The following is a 6,837-nucleotide window of genomic DNA, read 5'->3' on the forward strand; positions in this document are numbered from 1 at the left end:
AATACGAATAGCAAAATGAAGAAAAAGAAATAGTGAGTACAAATCCAACCAAACATACCATATCTTGTGTTCTTCATCTTCTTAATTTGCTTTCTCTCGACATTTCGTTAACTTTGAGTGTTTTCCTACTTTAAACTATGAAAGTGACGAAATTGACAACGAATATGAAAAGCATTATCGATACAAATATTATAAAAAATATCTATTATAGCTAAACTTAAAAAAAAAAAAAAAAACTAAAAAAGAAAAAACAAACTAACACTAAGAAAAAGTTTATATATATGAACTAACATCACTCAAACAGAGAATGATCAACAAAATAGGATTTAAAAGTGTTGTTTTTATTTCACCTTCTCTCACATGAGTATCTCTCCACGGTCTATGTCTCGGGCTTCAGGTCGTCGCATTTCACTCTCTCTCTCACAGGATTATATATCCACCGTCTTTGTTACTCCTTCTCCATTGACATAGTTATGCTAAATTCCATGGTTTTCAGTTTCCTTCCTATAGTAAGACCACTGTGTTAGTAACATAATAATTATACAAAAAAGTGGATAGAATAGGTTGAACAAAAATATGCTACTATTGTTAAAAGAGTAAGAATCCTGCTGATCATTTATGCAATGGGTGAAAGCAAGAAGGAAATGCAAATGGCGTATATTTATAGACAAAAAATATAAAACAAAATATTTGAAACCCACCCATTAGTAGCCATAAATTATTTGACCGTTACTTTACATTTATATAGAGTAAATATTCATATTAAAATCTTGCATTTTTGTAGTTTACTATTTTATAAAAAAAACTTAAAAGTTCGCACGTTAATTATGATAAATAAGTTTTAGAAAAAGTTAAAAACTGAATAATTAATTTAAAATTGATTAATGGAGTCTAGGGCTTTATAAGTAACGTGTTTTCTTGCAGCACCCAATTTGATACCAAGAATTAATGCACATAATTATTTTTATCGTTACTTATCATTGAACAAAGATATTAATATTCTTAAAAGTCAATGTCTATAGAAATAAAAGGAAAAAATTAAAAAATACATTTCATTTTATAACAAAAACATTTCTTATAAAGCCATGACTGCACCAATCAATTTTTTAAATTAATTTATAACAATAGAATATAAATAATTATAAATAGCATTTAATATAGTTAACAATATAGTCATTAAAATTTGCACATTTTATTGCTTTATATGTTTCATAATTTATTTGACATTTGAATATAATATCTGCAAAATTTAGATATCTATTAATCATAATATAATTTTGCAATCATGGATAACGGCTTAATTTATACCAACAACTCCAAAAACTCATGTAACAGCTCAATTTATACCAATTACTCTATAAATATCCATATTATTCCATAACTTATAAATATTGCAGAATAACACCAAAACTTATAAATATTTTAAAAGAAGACCAAAACTCGCCTTTTATATATGTATAGATAGATTATAAATAAAACAATCAATTGTCACACGATTTTTAAAATAAAATTATAATTTTTAAATTACTAGACTAAGAATAAAAAAAGCTTCTTAACACAGCACCCATAATTGTAAATTGTAAATATAGTAAAACTAAAATTTTGGTATCAATATGTATTTGGAGAAAATAATAATAATAATAATAATAATAATAATAATAATAATAATAATAATAATAATAATAATAATAATAATAATAATAATAATGATAATGATAATAATGATAATAACTCTATACATATTTAAAGTAGGGTTGGCAAATCATGCGTGTTAGGTCGTTATCGAGTCAACATGTTAGTGACACGACCCAATAAGGACAAACACGAACGCGACTTGTTAAGAGAACACCAAAGCCGAACACGAACCCGACTTGTTACCCTCAAATTCGAACATGGCACGAACCCGACACAAACCACATTAGGTCAATACGACACAATAACAACACGTACATAATAAGACATTATAACAACACGGCCTGATAACAACTGCCCTTAATTAACAAAACCTAAAATTTGACTACAAAATCTGATCTAATGAGCAATAACATCAATAAATTAAGGGTTTTTGTCTTTAAAACCCAAAAACTTTCACCAAATTCCGGTTTTTTCCATGAATGATGAGATTGGTTTTTAAAACCACGAACTTTCACAACGTTTGCTATTTCCCAACCTGACCTGAATAACACATTTGAGAACGATTTGTGCGGACGATTTTTGACGACGATTTGTGAGGATGATTCTGAAGATGAAACCCTAACACCCAAAATTGATTCGCCTACCTGAGGAACGACTGAATTCGAAATGAAGATGAACAAATTCTGACTGAATTCGAACTGAATTCGAATCTGACGATTTCGTTTAGGCTTTACGAGATTTTGATTGATATTGATCATTTAAGTGTTTTAATTGTGATTGAGGGTAAAACGACGTCGTTCAAGGGTCATAAAACCGACGTCCATCTCATTTTTGCGGCTGTACACGTTGGACAACTTCTGCACCGGAAATGTGTTATTCGGGTCGGGTTGGAAAATAGCAAACGATGTGAAAGTTCATGGTTTTAAAAACCAATCTCATAGTTCGTGGGAAAAACCGGAATTCGGTGAAAGTTTTTGGTTTTTAAAGCCAAAAACCCATAAATTAATAGCAACAAAATCAAACAAAAAAATATATCATTTTTAAAATACTACTCCCTCCGTCTCACTTTAGGATTTCCATTTGAGTTCGGCATGAGCTTTAAGAAATGTAAAGGGAAAGTTGGTGGAAAAAGATATTGGAATGTGTGTCCTACTTTTATATTAGAAGTCTCATTCATTGGCGGCATGAGTTTTAAGAAGTGTTAAGAAGAGTGAGTGAAAAAAGTTAGTAGAATATGGGTCCTACATGTGTATATTAGTTTTAAATGAAATGTGAGTGGAATGAGTTAGTGTAATGTATGACCCTATTACCATTTATGGTAAAAGTGAACCGAAACTCCTATTAGCAGACATACTAAAATGGAAAAACGGGACTCCTATTCGCGGACGGAAGGAGTATTAGTTTTATAATAAAATGTGAATACAAAAAGGTGAGTGGAATGTGAGACCTATTACCATTTATGTAATATTTCAACCGGGACTCCTAAAGTGGGACGGAGGGAATAAAATTTAATAATATTATAATATTATTTTTTAACGGGTAATCCAAACTCGACACGAACACGACATGATATATTCGTCTTCTTAATGGGTCGACCCGATGGGGCACGAAACTAATAAGAATACCCCAAGCCCATTAATTTCGTGTAGATTTATATCGGATTATCGTGTTGTGCCAAAAAATGTCAGCCCTAATTCAAAGCATGGTGACTGAAAAAACCATTCACTCATTGACCCAATTTGCGACTATCCCTCGTATGCCATTGATGACCATATGTAGATGATGAAACTACTGAAACATGAAATATTTTACAAACTTTAAATATATTCTAATAGGAATGTGATCAAATGTAAACCTTAAATATTGTACAAACTCCAAACTATGTTCTAGACTGTTAGAAAATATCAACAAATGATAAAACGATAGCAACAAAAAATGTCAACACAATGTCAACGGTTGATGTTGTGTTGACATTGTATTGACATTGTGTTGACATAAAAATCTTGAAATTTTACACTGTGTTGATATTGTGTTGAAAAGTTTGAAATTTGTACAATATATGAGTTTGCATTTTATCACTGCCCTATTCTAATAATATTAAGGGGTAACTACTTCTAAAGTCACGAACTTTCCAAGAATTCCGATTTTTCCCACGAACTTTAAAAAAGTTCGTGTAATGTCACGAACTTTATAGTTGGTTGTCGTTTTCCCATATCGGGTTTTCCGGCAGCGTAGGTCGTCACGTGGATTATTTTTCTAACGTGGCAATGACATGATAAATTTTTTTTACTCCCCAATCCAACTTAACCTAATTTATAATTTTACCCAATTTTACCTCCTCAATTTCTCACTTCACGCCACCTAACTGAGAGAGAGAGAGTAGCGATTCAACAACGACCGACGACTCTTAGCCGCCGTCGAGCCGCACGAGCAGCAGCAGCACAGGAGACGCAGAAGGATTGCAACAGCTATTCACCTTCCATGGTGCCAAACCCATAAGTCTCTTCCAACCCCATTCACTGAAAATTTCCGTTCCCCCTAGTGTTTATGTTTACAAATTCATGTGGTATGGAATGAGATGAGTTGGTCTTTTGCTATTACTTCAACTTTGGTAAATGCAATTTTGCAAATATATATTTGTTTATTGCAAATGGTGGGCTCTCTGATTCTGCACTATGGGGCATGAATTAAGGGAATTTTAGTGTTTATGTTTACGTATTGTTGGTCCACACGGTATTGGAATCTGAATTTGTATATGACATGGTCTCCATTTACATAAATCAAAGACGACATTTTTTTGGGAATCTGAATTTTTACTACTGTCCCCATATATTTGGCCCCATTGTCATCGTTTTTCTCGATATTTGTCGGATTCTAGTACATTTTGGCTACTGCCCCGTTCAAATTGCTACTGCTCTGTTGGTTTTTTTGTTTATTTTAATTGCAATTTTGCTTTGTTAACCATACCAGGAAGCCATTTGGCATTGTTTTTCATCATGGAGGAAATTTTATTCCAGATTGGAAGTTTGAGAAATATATAGGTGGGGAAAGGTCGGTAGCAAGTGGGTTTGATCCAGATAGGTTTGGCTTCTTTGATTTGGTGGATGAACCGAGGAAGTTAGGGTTTGAGAGATGGAGTAGGCTTTCCTTTGAGAAGCCATGGTTAGTATACCAAGTTCATATAAAAGGTGATGCATATGTTATGCAAATGATATCACTTCTAAGCCAAGTGAGAGCACGAATTTGTAATGTTTATATTGTGGATGGGAGGAAGTGTAAGGAGCAGCTAGTGGGAGACAATTCTATTGGCGGGAGAAGTAGTGTGTTGTACAGTATGGGCGGTGAAGGCATGAAGCAAATTTTTATTGAATCCATCATACAGTCGAAGGTTGAGTCTGTTGTGAAGAGAAACAATCAGTCTATAACAAGGAAGAAGAAAGTTGCTATGAATGGTGTGAAGATGAAAGGCGTTGAAAAGTTTGTTAAAAAAACTGTGGATAAGAGTGTTCAAAAGAGTATGTGCCAATCAGTAAAGAAGTCTGTTGTTGAACATGTGAGTGGTAACTATCCGACATCCTCTTTCAATGCATCTTTCACTGAATCTGCGGGCGAAGGGGTAGGTGAGGGCATGAGAGATGGAGCTGGTGGGGACGTGGGAGATGGAGCTGATGCGGCCATGGGAGAGGGAGTAGGAGATGTAGATGCGGGAATGGGTGAGAGAGTAATGGAGACAGGTGTGGGACTATTTCATGACAGTGATGAGGATGATGAGAGTTATATACCATCGTGTGGAGATGATGAGACTGACGATGACATAGATGTTGATGAGTTAGTATCTAAAGATGAAGAATACACAGAAGGCAGGAGTAAAGTAAAAGAAAAGAAAATCTTTGTTATAACGTGGATGACTACGTCAATGAATGGTTTTCAGTGGGTAAGTATAAGTTGGCATATAGGTATGGGCTCCCAACTTTTAACGGGGAGAAATTTTGGCCGATTGCAGAAGGATTGCCTGTTATCCCACCACCTAGTAGGAAGATGCCGGGTAGGCCTAATAAGGTTAGGAGGAGGGATCCATACAAGAAAGACCCAGCAAGACCAAACAGGCTTAGGAAACACATGCCAAATGACTTGTCATAATTGTTTCCAAGAAGGCCACAACAGTAGGACTTGCAAAAATAATATTGTTCAGCTGCCACCTAAACCAAAGGTAACTGGTTTATATACTCACACTCATGTTGTGTACTTAACTCTTCAAACTTCAACCATTCCTCAATTCAACAATTTAACCATTCATTTATCATCCAAACATTCTAAGATAAGCTTATATAAGCTTGGGTAAATGGTAGTGCAGATTCAACAAATGCCATATATACAAAAATTCAACTAACAGCAGATTCAACAAGTTGCATTAACTAATGGCAGATTCAAAAATCACATGTTGCATTCAGATGATGACAGATTTAACTAATGGCAGATTCAACAAGTTGCATTCAACTAATGGGAGGTTCAAATTCAACTAATATCATGTTCAACAAGTTCAACAAAACTGCATCCCAAATTCACAGATTCAACAAATTCAACAGATATACATCCCAAATCGCAAATTGATGCCATAGACGAATGAAATCGACAGCTATACACAAATTCAAAATCAGATATACACAAATTAAACAAATTCAAAATCGGATATACACAAATTCCACAAATTTAAAATCCTAAATTGATGCCATAGACGAATGAAACGAATGAAATCGACAGATATACACAAATTCGAAACCGCAAACCCGTCGTTGCTGCTGAATTCGCAAACCCTAGGTTGCTGAAAACGCCAAAGGATGACGGATCTAAATTCCAAATCGGAACGTTGTTTGGGTCATACGATTCTGAAATCTCTGAAGTGAAAGCGAGATGTTGTGAATTTGGGGAATATCGCGTTTGATTCTGAAATTAGGTTGAAATCTCTTATTTGTAAAACTTATTAAAATTTAAAAGGTTGAAATCTCTGAAACGACGTCGTTTCACATATATTCGACAGTTGCCACATAAGATTTCAGGCATGCCCCGTCAGCACTATTTCTGCCGAAAAAACCCCGGGTCGGGCCGAATGGGAAAATTGCAATGTCCGGCAAAGTTCGTGACATTACACGAACTTTTTAAGAAGTTCGTGGAAAAAACCGAAATTCTTGGAAAGTTTGTGAC

Source organism: Salvia hispanica, chromosome 4 (genome assembly GCF_023119035.1).
Source record: "Salvia hispanica cultivar TCC Black 2014 chromosome 4, UniMelb_Shisp_WGS_1.0, whole genome shotgun sequence".
Lineage (NCBI taxonomy): Eukaryota > Viridiplantae > Streptophyta > Magnoliopsida > Lamiales > Lamiaceae > Salvia > Salvia hispanica.